The following is a 17,550-nucleotide window of genomic DNA, read 5'->3' as shown; positions in this document are numbered from 1 at the left end:
ACAGTTAAGATCCACAAAGAGAGGTAAGGCGTAATAGGTATGACATAGAGAGCATAAAAGAAAATAATATAATTTTCATCATATATTATATATATATATATATAATTTTCATTAAAATATTTTTGTCTCCAAAAAAGAATAAGTAATGTATTTTTTAAACATTTGTAGTTTTGAGGATTTAAACAGGCAGCATTCAGAAACAAAAAACCCTTTAATGAAGGTGTAAATTGTGCCTTTTCAAATGACTTTTCTTGCCTACCCTGGTACACGCAGTAATGAACACTCCTACCCAATCAAAATATGAAAACAAAATTGGAGCTGTGTCAGCATCTTGGCTGCAAATAAAACTCAAAACAGGTTATAGCACATGCTAGGAATACAAAATAAGGTTAGAAATAATGCTTCAGCTGTGAGTTCTTCAGGCTGTGGAAATAATAGAGCATAATTTAGTAGAGGGGGAAGTAGAGAGTCAGCAAACAGAGGAAAAATGAGAAAAGCAAGAAAATGCAAGGGGTAGGAAGCAGGCTTGGAAGAAATTCAAGGAGAACACTGGGTGGCTGATCATTAATGAAGAAGGAAAAAAGTCCAGCCTGGTCAGAGGAGGTCCAAGCTCAAAGAGGCTGGACTGATTGAGTTTTACAGAAACTGCTCGTATTGGGTTTTAGGGTGATTCCAAATGGACTTCAGACGTCAGAGAGGAAAACCTGTAGCGTCAGCATTTGTAACATCAATATCTGACTCCCGACCACACCAGGTAGAAGGCATCCACTTTTATTCACATGGCAACCAGAACATTTGAGACTGTTTATTAGTCTAAGATGATCTGTTAAACCCTAACCAAATTTGTAGAGTCACTCTAATTATCTTGGTTTACAGATTCAGATGTCAGCGTACAGTGTTCAACTGAATTGATTTTTTTTCTTCTCTTTTTGCAACTTCATCAAGATATTACTAGTCCAGATTCCCCCTCCCTAGCACCTACCTCTTAAGAGCACCCGACCCTGGAGAATTTAAAGAAGACACAATAGTTAACAAGTTTTCTGCTTCATATTGTTCTTGCAAGAGGCTTATCAAGACAGTTATCTTAAATAGCAGTTTGCACATTTACTTTCATTCTAACTCAATTAAAGAGTATTTTGCTTAACAAATATTGATCATGGAAGTTAATTTCCCATTGTACTTTAACTTCCTGGCACTAACAGTTAGGAACCTGTTATTAAGGGAAAGAAGTGGCCTTCCTTTACTCTCCTTTCACACTAGGAAAAATAATTCAAAAGAGCTGATCTCTGCTATACACCAACCTTGGATAGGGTAGCAGCTGCCCGATTATGCTAATGGCTGAAGTTTCAAGGGCTGTGTTCACTGTTCACAGTTTAGAAATAACCACACATGTAGTCCACATTCAGTGACAGTTTGTTTGGAATGGGAAATGAAAACATGCTGATTGAAACTCCTAAATTTACTACTATCTTTACGGTGTATCCTCCTGCAATAACCATTTTGTGAGAAGACTCATTTCCCACCTTTAATAATTCATTGCCAAAGTCAGCTCCTCCTTCCCACCTGGTCAGTCCTTTCTCATTGTCTGCATGTGATGAGTTCATTAGAAAGAATAAAAATCCATCTTCTCAGGGCAGCATTCCACCTTTGTCTGTCAGTGCACCTGCTCTCAATTTCACCACTTACTTATGATTTAGGTGCGAGGTGGAGTTTAAGCTTTGATCTCCAGTTTGGTGTGTTCCCCGTTTATGCTATTCCATATTAATTTTGTTTTAAATGAAGACTTTAGTGGTTAGCTGTAGCAGCAATTATACAAGTCAAAAATAGTATGGCTAGAGAATAAAAAGGGAAGTTCAGTTGAGGCTCAGTCAGTGATTTGGAGAGAAGTCAGTATGTATTCAGTTTCCCACAACCCACTTGGGAAAGAGAAGTTACCCACCTACCTCTCACACCTGGGCATCCCTGCCTTCCTTCCAGGTATTTTCATTGGCTCTTGGTGGGATCAGTCATTTCCTGGTTGACTATACAACCCTGTCACGATCCTGCAGTGCACATATGCCAGCTCCTCATTACCCATACATTGCCCAGCAAGTTTCTGATGTATTTCAAAATTGAAGCCACTTGGTGAACTTATCTGGGTATTCAAAGTAGGGAGTATGTTCAACCATCTGGCAACAGAAGACTGAGTGGTGATGTCTTATTAAGTAGAGAATGTGGAGGAGATGTGTGGATGCAGAGAGGGACAATGAGAAAACAGTCCAAAACATAAGTGGAAATTACTGTTGATCCTTCCAATTTATTTCACTCCCCTAAGGTGACCTTTACTAATGTATGGTTCAGATACCTCCACGCCATAGACCACACTGTGTTGGATACTTCTTCCTATGTGTGTCAGGCATGGCACACACAGGGATGAATCAACTATGGTCCTGCCCAGAAGGAACAGACCATCAGGTGAAAGGAGACATATGTTTAGGCCTTTTATCACAGGGCAGTTGAGTAAGAATGGAGGTTACAGGAGCTGCAAGGTCAGAGTAAATGACTCAGGCATGTCATGAAAATCCTTGCAAAGTACCTGACAATTATATTTGGTTCTGCAGGATGAGGAGGAGGTGCCAGGTGCAGAAGGAAAGATGAGGAGAGAACATTCAAGGTAGAGGCAAAAGATTATGTCAAGGCAAGAAATGATCAAATGATCAAGAATATCCAGTAGAGTGAGAAGTTCGATGTGGCTAGTCCAGGGCAGAATGAGTGTGGAAGGAGATCATGGGTCCAGTATACTTTGTGCACCTTCCCAGGGCTTTCATGCATTGCTAATTAGAAAGAAGAATGCTTCAAAACCATTAGTCCTTGTTTCAACTCCCATCTTTTCTTCTCATCAGCTGTGTGAAATAACACAAGTTACTGGGAAGTAGAAAGCCTCAATTTTTTCACATGGAAAGTGGGTACTGCAACCCAGCCTGGTAGGCATGTTGGAACACCAACTGAAGTGACATCTCTGAAGTACCTGCAGGTGTCCCCAAATATGCCAATTGTTGTTGTTTGCTTGAGTGTGTGTCCTTATCATGATTCACAAGCTCAAAAGGCCAGTGGCACCTGGCAGGTAATACAGATACTAAGAAAACCAAACCTAAGGCACTCAGCAGGCACTGTCACTCAACTCAGTCGAAAAAGGACATATGCCCCACCTGAAACAGGCCCCAGGCTGAAGGGAGCCCTGCACAGTCACATCTTGCAATTTTCCAGGAGAACCTGGATGCAGAGATTTCCAAGTAAAATTTTCTACTTTTCTGTGTTAATTACTAATCCAAATTTAAAACACAGTGCAGGCAAAACAGTACATGTCTCTGGGCCATATACTACCTGTGGGCTGCCAGTTTATGGCCTTTGATCTCTATCTTCTCTCCCACCACATTACAGGCTCTTGCAGGGCAAGGGCTGTGGTCCTAATGATTCAGATCAGGGCTGGCTCATGGCGGATGCGCCGTGGTTGGAGGGCACTGACTTTAACCACATACAGACATTGGCACCAAGGGCGAGGAAAAGCCAGCCAACAAGGGAGGTGTTCAAAAGTGCAAAATTCAAAGAGTGACCCAGTGCCATCGCACAAGCCCAGGAATGAAAACTTTTAAAACTCGGCCCCAGCAAGAAGCTCCTGGGAGAGGAGCAGGTCCTTGGGAAAAAAAATGTGCAGTCTGTGAAGGGCAAAGTTTGGCAATCTATTAAACAGCAAGTTACAATAGGCGAGTGTGGAGATCACAGAGGCAGGGATTAATGTACACACATCTATACAGGGAGCTTTGATGCTTTCAAATGTCTGCTCGCCATCTGAAAATCAGGCAGCAGGCATCGCCTACATATTTCACAGCAGTCTACCTGTCTGGGTGTTTGGGCTTGACAGCAGGAAGCTCTTTGAAATGAGGCTGAGGCATTTCAAACACTTCTGCTTGAATATCCAGTTTGTATATTCTATGGATGCCTTTTTTTAATTTATTTTACTTTATTTCATTTTTTTTACTAATTTTGGAATCACTTATGAAGCTGGACATTTGCAAAAGAGCAAATTACGAAGCTAAGATGGCTTTGACAATCTCAAGTCAATAATCAAATACATAGACTCACCTGCTCCTGTGAAATCCTGTGTAACAAGCAAAGAAAGAAGTTTTATTCAGAGATCAGAACTATTTTCAACAACAGTCCAGTAAAAAGTGCCAAATGTTTGAACCATTTGACTCCTGCCCAGATAATTTCATAATGGGTTAGGGAGGGATGTTTACAGCTTTCTATGAGTAATAAATAATTTAGAAGCCATTCATTAAAACCTTCTAAATTACAGACACTGCAGGCAAATTCCTTCTTTCAAGAAGGGAAAGGATGACCTGAAAATTGGTCCCCCGTCTCTTGCCTTCTTCCCTTTGATTCTCTTTTCTTATTTATTCTTCTTACGGGGGAAGTGAGTAAAATGCCCGGATTAGAGGGTTTACACACCATGGTACAGGTGGAAATGAAGCTGGGCCGCATGGGCTTGGTGAAATTGTGGGGTGGAAATCTGAAGATCCTAATTTCATCCTCAGGGGCACAGATGTTTTGTTCATCCTTCTCTGCTGGCTTTTGAAAGGAGGTGCCAATGTTCTGGCTGGGAGATGTAGAATATAAGGATTTGCACAGGGAGGATCTGTGACTCAGGTTCTCAAAACTGCCACTTAGGAGGCAAAAAAACTAGGAACCTCGTCCAAAGCGTGAGGGAGGTGTGGTAGCTTGGCTATCTCTTCTAACACCATGTTGGTGAGGCCCAGATTGTGGGGTGTGGGAATCTTACACAAGACCTAACCAAGCCAGAGAGGATTAGTTTTAATTTCATTCAAATACTGTAAGTAGGAGAAAAGGCTGTCAGTGCCCTAAGGCGATACTTAGGAACAGGTAGAATTAGGTATGATAGTTGATAGTTTTGAGAATGGCAGGAAGACCGTGATTCTGAGTTGATCTCAAACACTCCCAGGTCTGACTTGGCAGGCACACATTGAATTATTTTCATTTGGCTTGTGGGGTATCTTGGGAGCAAGCAGTGCTAGTGCAACCCATACATATCGAAGGTACAAAACCACACTTTTCAAAAAAAAAAAAAAAAAACACACTTTTCATTTCACCAACAGCCCGTATCGGTGAGAGAGAGGAATTAGGAATGTGCCCTGGATTCCAGAATTTTCCCTCATAACGGGAGCGTTTCCCACTGCTTTGTCACCCACTGAAGCTGGACACCAACATTCCCATTCATACAGGTCAAGGCAACACAGGGCACCATCTTTTTGGTACCAGTCTCTGGGCTGGCAGTTTTCATGGAAGCAAACCACTGGTTCCAGGCATGGAAACCGTCTTCTAGTAAATGATGGATACATTTTTTAAGCTGTCCTCTTTATGGTTTCTTAAATGACAAGGCATTTTAAGCACAACGTGATAAAGGGGCACAATCATAAAGTAATGTGCATGGAAAGGTAGGTATTTTATCTGAGCAGGAGTGTCAAAGCGGAGCTTTATCAATGAGTGGAATTTCCTGTAAGTTGAAAGATAAATGAATTAGTAACTCAGAGTAATTTTTTAAAAATACATATCTAGATGAAAGCTTGGATAAGTTTGATCCCTTTTAGCCAATGAAGTATGATCTCTAATTAGGTTTCCACATAGACGGTGCAGGCCTGGAGTACATTTCTGAATCTAGTTGACCTTTTCAGCTAGAGAAGCCAAATGATTTCCATTCCATGCTCTTTAATTCTAGAAGAATTTCTAATTTGTGCCAGAGATAAAAACTCACTCCAAACAGGAAAAAAAAAGTTTAAATAGTCCAGAGTCCCATTTATAGAATATGAGAATTTTAGAGCTGAGTAAACCCTAACAGACCATTTTATTCAATCCCCTTATTTTACTGATGATAAAATCGAGGACTGGAGAAAATCAAAGACTGGCCCAAGGTCACTCAGGGACTTAGGACCCAGAATTAGAACCAACATCTCTTGCTTCGTACCCCAGACTCCCAGTGTGACTGCATTCTCATTTGCCTGTCAGGCTTTTTGGAGTCGTCCATATGTTGCTGAATCAAAGGTCCCTCACTGAACTCCAGCATCAGGCCTGCTTTAGGGAAAGTTCCACGGGCCAACACCTACCCTCTTGCCTTTCTTAATTTCTTTTGGAAATTCTCTATTCTCTCACCTTATTAATGTTAAAACAAAACGGGTTCTTTTTTGCCACAGGCAGCAGGAAAGTGAACTTCTTGATGGAGGAAAGTGTCTTCCCCAGTGAGAGCAAGTAAATTAGTTCTGAGGTACTCTCACTCACTGTAACTGTAATGAGAGAGACACCAGCCCTTCATTAATGAGATGCCAATCACAAAGGGAGCAGCCTCGGAGAGCCTTTGGGGAGGGGAAGGCAGGGGGAGCATCGTGATTGGCACGATAGCGAGAAAGTAGGAAGCAGAAAAGAAGTCTCCAGAGGTAGGAAACACACGTGGATGATCTAGAATTGGAGGGGCAGGCCCGGTGGGAGGTTTGGTGCTCCTGAATGGGCAAGTCAGTGCAGTTTATGGGAAACATCTTCGAGCGGGAGGATGGGGAGCTACCGTCTGGCATATTTTCCCACATGCTTCCTGAGGCAAGGTTGTGTTCACGCTAAGTGTGTCCCACATGGGGACCCATATGATTGGTGACAGTTGGAGTTGGTTAACAATGGGGCTGTCTTGGAGGGCTGGCAGCACCGTATCTTGTCTCTCCACTGCCTTAGATCCCGTCAAGTGTTTGACATATCATGTAACCTTCTAAACTTTGAAAAGGAAACTTTCTGAAAGTAAGTTGAGGAGTTTGATGTTAAGGGAGGCTTCTCTTTGCATGAAATAGTGACCCTGGGAGTGGAACCTGGGCATGAATTTCCCCAAGAACCAATTAACCCAGGGCAGTAAAAATATCTAAGTGATATTTGTTCAAATTTCACTCTTAAAAATGGTTTGAAAGTTAAACCCTGATCCTGTCAAGATGGTTCTGTCCTTCCTCACCTCAGCTGCCCAGGACAGCATTTACCAAGTAAGTTTCAGGAAAATATCTGTGCAAGTCTCCTAATTCAGCTTTCAACATCTACAGCCTGCCTTTGCTTTGGTAGGCTGGTAAGATTCTGTGCATTTTGGAAATGAATAGAACTTCCATTTAGAATTAAATGCCCTTTATTCCTCCAGTTGTTTTTTTTTTCCCTGAAAACATTTATTTTTTATGAATATGGGTCTATATGAAGGTTAAGAGACTTTTAGCACTCAAAACAACTTAATAAAATGTCTGAGCACACAATTAGGCATGCTTATGTCCTTCAAGAATCAGGTAGCGGAAGTTCTAATTGGCAAAGCAGCGTCTTGAATGTCATTTTCTGAACCCATTAGACCATGTCTAACAGAGAAAGAGGAGAAGCAGCAGCAGTTTACAAAATACCAATAGTGTCCCTCTTGGAGACCTAATTTTAGGGTAGTAAGAGGATGATACTGAACTAGTGGAAGTTACAAAATGCTGCTGCAGAGCCACAGCCGCTTCCAGCAAAATGGCATTCATAAAGACCCCAGGTAGGCTTACATACCCATTGTAATGAGAGTAAATATGTGTGCAGGGGGCTTGGAGGCACTCCTTCATTGTACGTGTATGGGTGTGATGTATTTCTTTAAAGGCACAGGTGGAGTAACTTGCCCTTCTTTCCCTGAACTCTTGGTGCTCTTTCTGCACAGATTGGGTTAGTCCTAAGCTTGTCATTTGAGAGAAAGACAACACATCTGTCTTTGGTTACTCAAGCCTGATACCATAACCTTTATGTCTGGCTGCTTTGGGCTTACAACCATTAAAATTTAAATTAAGAACTGGAATTTTTTCAACAGATTCAGGCTAGACTACCTCCTGGAGACTTGACTTTGCCTGGAATTCCTTTGTATAGTTCAGCTTTTTGAAAAATCTGAGGAGATTCGCCTAGGAATTCCATTCTTTGTGGAAAGCCAAAAAAAGGAATCTCCTCAGAAAATAAAAATAAAGCCAACTGCATTTCCTTTCACATCTCATCTCTGCTAGAGACCAATTTTTCACAAACAGAACACAAAGCCTTGTTTGTGTATTTTCCCCCTGAAGTTTTAGACACCTGTGTTTTTAAAGATCAAATTCTTGCAGATGTTTCAAATTAATTTGTTTTCAAAAATGCCCAGGAACTAGATTTCCAAGGACTAGATTTTTTTTTTCTTCATATCAGTGGCTGTGGTTTGCAAGGAGGGAGAAAGTAAACTTGACATTGGCTTGAATGCAGTAGAGTCACATCTCCTCATTTTTAGCAGCATTTCACACTTAACAAAGCATAAGTGTGCCATCTATGATAAAAAAAAAAAGTCAACTTTTCATAGAGTGGTTTGAATTTAATTAATGGTATATATGATAAAGATAGAAGGCTGGAAGTATACTCAACCGTCTACTCAAAAAAAAAAAAAAAGGAAAATCAGGAAATTTCACTTTTACATACTCAGTTATACTATAGAATAAATATTTCTCTAAGCTGATGAATTATTTTTGGAGAGAATATAAACAATGGTTTATAAGCATGGTTTAAAGCAGAGACTTGGGATAGATTTTTTTTTTAATACTTTAAGAGAAGGTTGCCCAGCACTTTCTTAACTAGTACTTCTAGTGAACTGGCTCTTCCACACACTTACCATAATATAATTGATGTTTGTAATGCTGACCCTAAGGCACCGCAGGATACCAAAGTGCCTTTTGAATCATCAAAGAATGATTCATTGCGTTCTGGGTGGTTTTCTTGTTGAGTGTATTTTATTGTATACTAATCCCTTTGAAAATTGGTAACACACCTAGGACAGGGACCAGAGGTTTGCAATCAAGAGCACACAGCCCCAACTACAACTGGCAAGTGGGAAATGTCATTGGTGTACAGCCCCTATGCCACCCCCACACCCTTCATCCCATTGCCTTGGAAGAGGTGATGCTATCTGGGAAATCTGCAGAAATTGGTCTTTGTGAAGGTTTCCATACAATGACCTCCGCCCACTTCTCTTTCTTGCTCAACTTGCTAGCTGGAGCCCATGGTGAACATAATTCTGTGCCCCACTCCTCCCTCTAGGCAGAAGGAGAAGGGGCTAGAAACATGGGGCAGCACTAATTGGGTTGAACTATATGCAAATTCTGATTTTCACTTTTTTTGAGATTTTATTTATTTATACAAGAACTGGGGTACAGATCAGAGGCACGGGAGGGTGAGAGAATTCACCAGAGAGGGCGGGGAGCAGAACAGGCAGACGGACTGAAGATACTGCTGAGGGGAGCAGTGGGTGAGGCAGGAGAGGTCTACTGCGCCATGTGGGTTTCTCGCTGGCCGGCCGGGAATCAAACCCATGCTACAGAGACTGCGGACAGCTTCACAGCACAGCGCTCAACCTGCTGTGCCACCGGCGAGGCCCTGATTTTCACTTTTACCTGCAAAAGCAGATGACTAATTTCAGTGATAATCAGGTACCTGTGTGTATCTGTCTGTATGTGTAGCTACATATATATCATTTAATTACTCAGAAGACTGAATGAACAGGAACACCAAAGCCCCACCAGACCACAGGGTTGGCTGCCCCCTAGTTGGTTAAGCAAATGATTTTTCCTCCTGTGCTGTTCTTTAGCCATTCCAAGAATGGAACCCTGGTGTGTCACAGCTCTGCTATGTATTAGGTAGAAATGGCCTTCTTATTTCTTCATATGCTCTGTTTATATTTTAATGCTGTTTACAGATAGAATATTCCATAAATATTCATATAGTGCTGTACAAAGGAGAGACTCTGAAGAGCTCTTCATTAAGAAGCTCCCTCAAGTCAGGGTAACTATGGGAGAGAGGGCTTTAATCCATCCTCAGGAAGTTCTCGCACAAAAACTGCACTACCCTCTTTACACATAATGTTGGGGTGACCTGGGATTTACCAGATAAATTCACAGCTAAAAGTGTCAGCTAATGAATTATTCCAAGTAAATTACCAGACCTAGGGAATCCTTTCTCAGCCCCATGTCAATGCTCCCTTCATTAGCAAATATACTTAATGTAGGAGACAAATTTGCTGGCTGCCCAGAGCATGTTCAACCCACATTCAACCTCTGCACAGTTCCCCCACTCTAGCAAATTCTGAATTTTGATTGGGCATCAATGATCAATTCACATTTTTTAGAAGAGTGCTTTGTTTTTCCAAAGTTGCAATATTAGGAAAAAAAACTTTAAGACTTAAAAAGAAAACTCGGAGAGGGATCTCAGAAAGAAGCAAATTAAAACATTAAAAAAAAAAAACACAGATTTTTGTGGTTCAAATTTAAAACTATTAAAAAGCAGTCCAAGGTTGTACATTAAAAAATGTCAAATACTGAGTTAGTGAGTGACTAACAAGTCCAAAATACTATCAGACTGATCTTTGTACCCAAAAAAATCAAGTAAAAATAACCATTTAGTTGGTATCTCCTTGATAGGGGAAAAGAAGATGTAAGATGGTAATTTTTCTACTTCATATCAAAGATAGTATAAAGGTCCTTTCTGCTTAACTAGGTTGGCTTAACTGGCAAGACAATATTGGGGAAAAGTGTTGATAGAAGGACGAATAAAGTGGTCAGTCCCCTAGATCCACAGGGCACCATTTGGCACACAGTTCTTTGAATCCTGCCCAGAAGGGGTTAACCGGGGGACCTCCCTGGTGGCCTAGGGGTTAAGTCTCAGTGCTGTCACCTCAGCAACCTGAGTTGGATCCCTGGCCAGGGAGCTGTCCCACATATGGCGTAGCAGACCTGTCCTGTCTCACCTGCTGCTCCCCTCAGCAGTGTATCTCAGTAGATCTGCCTCTCCCCATGCTGTCTCTGGTGAATCCTCTCACCCCCATACCCCTACCCCTTTGGCCCACACCCCAGTTCTTCTATGCATAGATAAATAAATAAATCTTTAAAAATATATATAGACGTGGTTAATCAGAGAATAGGGACAATGGCAGATTACATTCAAGGCAGATTTCTCTCTGTTTATGGACGAATCTAAGACAGCCAGTCTTTCAGGTCTGGAGCTGCGGTTGCACGCAAAATCTGATCCTAAAATGAAATACCAGTATTTAATCCTTCCAGCTACTCAGCTTCCTCATTTTTCTCTTGTGGGAATTGTGGTTGCCACTAACTCAAAGCTGCTCCCCCTTCTCCCCCTGTTTGGCGATGTATTAATTGCTAGCTATGGCCCCAGTGCTCACCTTAGCCTGGCTTCCACTTGGGGGTCCCAAAATGAATACAGTTAGCCTCACGATAAAATCTAGCAACAAGAACTTTTAAGCCTTGAAATGTACAATGATGTGTATATATTTATCTGTAACATGGTGTTCACCCTCAAACAAAGTCTGGGCCTGCCTCTGTGGGTCAGGACTTTCAGTTCGTTCTCTTCGGCCCCCCTTGCAAAATATTTCCTAGGAGAGCACATTTTTGCTGCATGAGGCCAGAGCTGCATGTGGCCACTGAATCAACCATTTTGACATGGGTTAGTTCTTTCCAGTTGTCCTAATGACTGCTCTTTGAGCATTTGATTGCATTAAGATAGTTTGATGCCATTCAATTGAATCAAGGTATAGGAGAGAGAAGAAAAAAGCCCTGGATTGTAAACCTAATGAATGGTTTCAGCCTCAGCTCAGCTACTAACTTGCTATGTGACATTCAAATCGCTTGACCTCTCTGGACTTCAGTTTCTTTTTTCTGTGAAATGATAATCTGTCTAGCCTGTTTTATCAATCGTTCAGGGTTTTCATGAAGATTAAATGAATTGTTGGATATGAAAGCTCTTTAATCCTTTTGCACTATCAGCCTGAATTTTCGTTAGTTGGCATAGTGCTGCAGGAGAAGATTTGAGCATGGCTTTGTAGAAACTTCTATGCCAGTCAGAAAACATTCTTTTAGTATATGCCAATGGCAGTAAAAGATGAGAGTTAGTTGGATCAATTAGACCCATGTGATCATCACCCCCTTAAAGATGAGCGAAAAATAGGCAAGAATCATGGCAAATTCTTTGCATGGCTGTTACTAAGGAAATGAAAGGGAAAATTCCCACTACCTATTGTATTTGAGAACAGAAATCTAAAGCCTTAGAATGAGTTGGTGTGAATGGACAGGATGTCCTAGAATGACACTCTAGGGGTAAATAAATCACTGGAACTGATGGCATCCACCCAAGAGTTTTGAAGGAACTCAAGGGTGAAATTGTGGAACTGTTGGCCAAAATGTGTAACTTGTTACAAATGGGTACTGTGCTCCAGGCTGGCAAGTTGCCACTGCAACTCTGAAAGGAGAGAAGTACAAATAGGGGAGTCTCACTTTTATACCTGGCAAGCCGCGGAGACTACCTGAGTGCATAGTGTCCTAAATATGTGCTTATCATTGCACAAAGCACTTACTGAGCATTCACCCTGTCCCAGGCACTGGGCTAGATGATGGACGTGAACAAATGGAAGTGTGCAGAGGCAGTTTAAAAAAGGGGTATGAAAACCCCAGTGCTGCAGATATATAGAATTGGGGAGCAATAGCTTTTCTCTGGAGTGCCCACTCCCATCGATTGGCAGAGTCTGCCGGGAGCTGCATGTGAACTAGGACTAGACTGTTTTGAAAAGAGTGCTGAGATCTGCTAGTAATGTCTGCCCTGTAATGAAAAGCATGGTATTGTTAGTACTGTGCTCTGTATTTGCCACCTCCATATGAGTGGGTGCTCCATTTCTGAGGGTTACTGTGCTCACCCTGGGAAATTGAAAAGAGAGAAGAAAAAGTATTAAAAGGTAGCAAGCACTTAAGGAGTGAGTGAAGGAAAAAGAAACCAGTGAACGAGGCTGAAATGGATCATCCTTTATTCATCTGTTCATTCATTCAATGAATATACTTCAACAAATAAATAGTGAGTACTTTCTCTGTCCCAGGTACCACTTATGTGCTGGGGTCACCTCCAGGGAGGAGACAATGTTCTCTTTGTTGGAGTTGTTCTTAAGCAAGTAAGGAAATTCTCAGATAGTAATAAATAGTCAGAATCAGAAGAAGGTGATATGGTGGAAAGTGATTAGATTTAACAGGGCTGTTCATCTGTTGGAGAAAGTGAGACTTGAATGACAAGATGCAGCCAAAAAAGTGAAGAGTTTGATGAATGGCATCTGGGGAAAAGAAACAGCCAGTGCAAAGGCCCTGAGGAAGAAGAAACTGCAGAAAAATATTGTTTCCTGAATTGTGTAATGTGGGAACTTGTGGTAAAGACAGTGCTAAGAAGGTGGTTTCTTGATGTTGCTTATAGTTGTTTGGCTGGCTATTAAGGATAGGGAGACTTGATATTGTTTTTAAATTTAGGAGGAGAAAGTGGAAAGGAAAATATTGACTGTGGAGAAGAGAGAAAGTATGAAAGATAGTGCATAAAGGAGACTCATCCTGGAGAAGGCGCATAGATGCTAAGAGCTTAGAACAGTGTTCCCAACCATTTTTAATTTATAAACTCATTTCATTGTTAACATTTTTGGAATTTTTTTAATCATCTCATTATTTTGCACACAATGCAAAATGAAATTTAATGTCTTAAGATGTGTCATTTTAGATCAGTATATATTAAAGATTTTATTACAAAAATAATTGAATACATTTACTGATATTCATGGATTATAATAATAAATTCTGAATGAGTTCCATCTAACAAGTGATGCACATGGTTTAATTTACTTTAATTATGTAAGAAGCAACAACTTATAAAACATGCATTCAAATGACATCTAACATTGTGCTTAGTTTGGAAAGCAAATGTTAAACTATGGCTTGAAATTTAACATCAAATACAGACAAAAACAGTCAAAAATCTATTTTTATATGTAACGTCAGATTGACATATCTTTTTTTAATTCTTTGTTTTTTTTTATTTCTGAGTAGTGAAATAAAAAATGATGTTTGGCCATTATGTATACTATAAGCATTCTATACACATCATTAAAACTCAATTTAGACTTAAGCAACACTGAATTTTCTGTGATTGTCATTGGATTTTGAAATTATAGGGTAATCTTAATGGATTATGTGAGAGGTCAATCAATGAAGTATAACTGGAAGCTGGTAAAAAGTACCTGAAGGAGATTCTGTAGAATTACTATCACAAGCTGTCTTTTTTTTTAAAAAAAAAAGATTTATTTGTGTGTTTGTTTGTTTGTTTGTTTGTTTGTTTATACAAGCACAGGGTACAGTCAGAAGCGCGGGAGGGTGAGAGAATTCACCAGAGCCATAGCGGGGAGCAGAGCAGGCAGAAGGACCGAAGTACACTGCTGAGGGGAGCAGCGGGCGGCAGGAGAGGTCTGCGCGCCATGTGGGACCCTCCACCAGTGGCTGGGGAGCAGCCGGGGATCGAACCGGCCCTGCAGAGGCTGCAGGCAGCTTCGCAACCCAGCGTTCAACTGCTGCGCCACCGGGGAGGCCCTATCACAAGCTGTCTTTTCATAAACTTTCTAAATTTATACTTTAGCATTCTTCTTTGATTTGCATTTGCCCCAAGGCTTTTACATTGGAAAATTAAACAACTTAATCCAGTAAACAACTAACAAAATATAGTCTTAAACTGCATGACAGTCAAAATGTCATGGTGGCTGGTGATACTTAACTTACCACCCAACATTGGAAAGTGACCTACTCATGATTACAGGTGCCTAATGGCAAATTCTCTTTCAAATGGAAAACACATTTAAGTAATCATTATATTTGTCCACCTATTTAATTATAAGGTAAAATGTACCCTGTTATCACCTTTAATGACGTGAACAATCCTGGAACTTTTTAATGAATTTCTGAGTTTTCCTCACAATGGGAGCTGTTATTTAGCGGGAGAAGGGGGGGGACACTGAAGGATGGCACACCCCATGAGGGTGGACTTCATTTTGTTCACTGCTGCATCTCCAATACCTAGGAGAGTGCCTGACAAACAGCAGACCTTCACAGAGGAAGTGAATGAGCAATGAATGAAGCATGGTGAAGTAGGAGGCCAAGTCCCCTGCACAGGTGTGGAGTGGGGTGGAAGAGGAATTTGAGGAGAATGTGGAATTTTCAAGAAAAAGAGAGGAGGGCCTCCCCGTTGGCACAGTGGTTGAGCACTGGGCTGTGAAGCTGCCCGCAGCCTCTGCAGTGCCGGTTTGATCCCAGGCCGTTGGGCGAGGGTCCCACATGGCGCAGACCTCTCCTGCTGCCCACTGTTCCCCTCAGCAGTGTATTTCATCATTCTGCCTGTTCTGTTCCCCGCTCTGGCTCTGGTGAATTCCCTCGCCCTCCCGCACTTCAGACTGTACCCAGTGCTTGTATAAATAAATAAATAAATAAAAATCTAAAAGAAAAAAAAGAAAAGAAAAAGAGAGGAAGCCAACAGAGGATGGATTAGCAAACAACTTTATAGATAAAAATGATAGTTTTCATCAAGGGCTTAGTGGCCGTAATGGACAATCTCTAACTACAAAACTACTTCCTGAACTACTGATATGTTTTAGGGCTTATGAAAGGCACTGTAGGATTTGGAGATGAAAAGGGGGATGATGAGACAAATACCCATTTTAGACTAGATATACACTATTCAGTTCCACAGACATTAGGGGAGAGGCAGAAGGGTCCAACAGAATCATTGCTGGCCTCAGCAATCTGGGGAGTAATAGCCTCCTTATAACTTAAGCATCACCCAGACAGGCCTCTGTCCTCTCTAGACTCTGGTCTCCTCATCCGTATAAGAAGGGTTAGGACTGGACTTTCTCCAAATGTGTCTGCTCAGTTATCTAACAGTCAATGAATTTTGGAAACTCAGAGTAGAGGGATGCTGGTGCTGACAGAGGCATAGAGAAAATGTATGCTCAAGATGTAGAAGTGAGATTGGCCTTGAAGAATGGGGGAGGGTTGTAGAAGTTGGGGAGCAGGTATTTCAGGCAGAAGGATGAGCAATGAGCTAAGTCATGAGGGTAAAATTGTACAAAGAATTTTCTGGTGACCAATTTATGAATTAGTCAAGAGACGTATGAACAATCAGGGTCAAGGGAGGTGATGGATACCTTGCTACAGCTTGAATTAGCAGGTACCTGTTTGTTGTAATGTTATATCACATACAAGCAAGAAAGGGCTCAAACTATCTCATTGAAGTAGTACCAACTTTGGGAAAAGGAGCTCAGTGGATTTCCACCTAAATAGGGAGGCCAAAGGACCCAAAAATATTGGCACAATATAGGCAACATCCAGAAATCTACTGATTTCTGCTGACCAGGCTGTTTCTAGCAAAATGCTTAAACTTGACCTCCTCATTTGTTCAATGGGAATAATAATACTCATTCCATGTGTATAACAGAGCAGTTACCAGGATCTAGTGCTGTCATGACTGGATTGAGGCCATTACAAAAAAATTGTGCATTTGGTGATATCTTAATTGTATATACTAATAGCTTATATAAACACGCTTGAAATAATTCTTGTATTTTCAGAATGCTTTAGAGTTTATCAGTTTCAAAAAAAAAAAAAACATAAAGGCTTCAAAGTCAGGAAACCTAGGTTTGAATTCCAATCCTGTCCCTTCCTAATTGATTTGACACAGAGTTATTTAAAGTACCTAGGGTCATCTCCTCATTTGTAAAATAGGGCTAGGGATATCTGTGCTGGCTGGATGGTTGTGAGATTTAGATACAGTAATGAATACACAGTGGCTTGGCGAGGTCAGTGCCTGTGCCTGCCCTCCCAGGCTCTCAGTGCGCCACTGTCCTTGATTTCACACCCTCCTAGGACCTGAGCTGCCAGGGCTTAGAGCAGTCAGCTGGTATTCCCAGTGGTCAGTGTAGTATCTGAGATGGACTTGGTGTTCAATAAGTATTTGCCGAATGGATGGATAAACAGAATGAATGGATGGGTGAACACCAATTCTGTAATAGAGATGAGAGAAGGTAATATCTGCCCGGCTGGGTAAGAAAACCAAGACTGAGAGTTGAAATGACTGTCCAACATTAGTGTCAGAACTGAAAACTGCAGTCAGGATATGTGATTGCAAGCATGTGACTTGGCGTGAGCCCCTTTCCAAGCTCACACTTACTGCCCTCAGTTGTAAATCCCAGGCCTTTGGTGAAATCATGTGCTACGGTTTTCTGAGCTCTTATTGTCCAATCTTTTGGGAAAGCACAAGCAATACTATTTGCCTTTCCATTATTTCCCTGTTTTGTTTTTTTTTTTAAATCAGGGCTCGTAGAATTAAAAATTCAAGTGTTCTTGAAAAGGGCCAAAAAGAAAAGAGAAGAACGTAAGCAAACTCTCAAATGTCTTTGGTTTTGACAGTCCTCAGCTGGCTGGAGTAGCAGTAGAAAAGAATCTTTACTGAAAGGTACAGTTTGTTTCTTTTTTTTCTCCCAGAGGCAGAAATGTGTTTAGGAGGCTGATTCACCCCTGGTCCTTGCACCAGGCCTGGGACCAGCACTTTTCATTATTTGCTCTGTTCCTCTTTGGTTTACAAGGTCAGAGTCGATGT

General features: G+C 41.2%; 1 protein-coding gene across 29 annotated transcripts in view; it reads left to right on the top strand.

Moving 5' to 3' along the window:
- Positions 1–17,550, top strand: part of RORA (RAR related orphan receptor A) — a 672,136-nt gene that overhangs the window by 406,867 nt on the left and 247,719 nt on the right. Inside the window, exon 1 of one of the 29 annotated variants that reach the window (XM_054687799.1) lies at positions 5,594–6,834. The exons of the other annotated variants lie outside the window; for them this stretch is intronic. The gene's annotated coding sequence lies outside the window, so the exon portion shown is untranslated. Of the gene's footprint in view, positions 1–5,593; positions 6,835–17,550 lie in introns of those variants that run through there. 29 annotated transcript variants of the gene reach the window in all.

Source organism: Talpa occidentalis, unplaced genomic scaffold (genome assembly GCF_014898055.3).
Source record: "Talpa occidentalis isolate TD23 unplaced genomic scaffold, MPIMG_talOcc4v2.1 talOcc4.11, whole genome shotgun sequence".
NCBI classification, from domain to species: domain Eukaryota; kingdom Metazoa; phylum Chordata; class Mammalia; order Eulipotyphla; family Talpidae; genus Talpa; species Talpa occidentalis.
The sequence above is the reverse complement of the archived record's forward strand: the minus strand, read 5'-3'. Positions and strand labels throughout refer to the sequence as shown.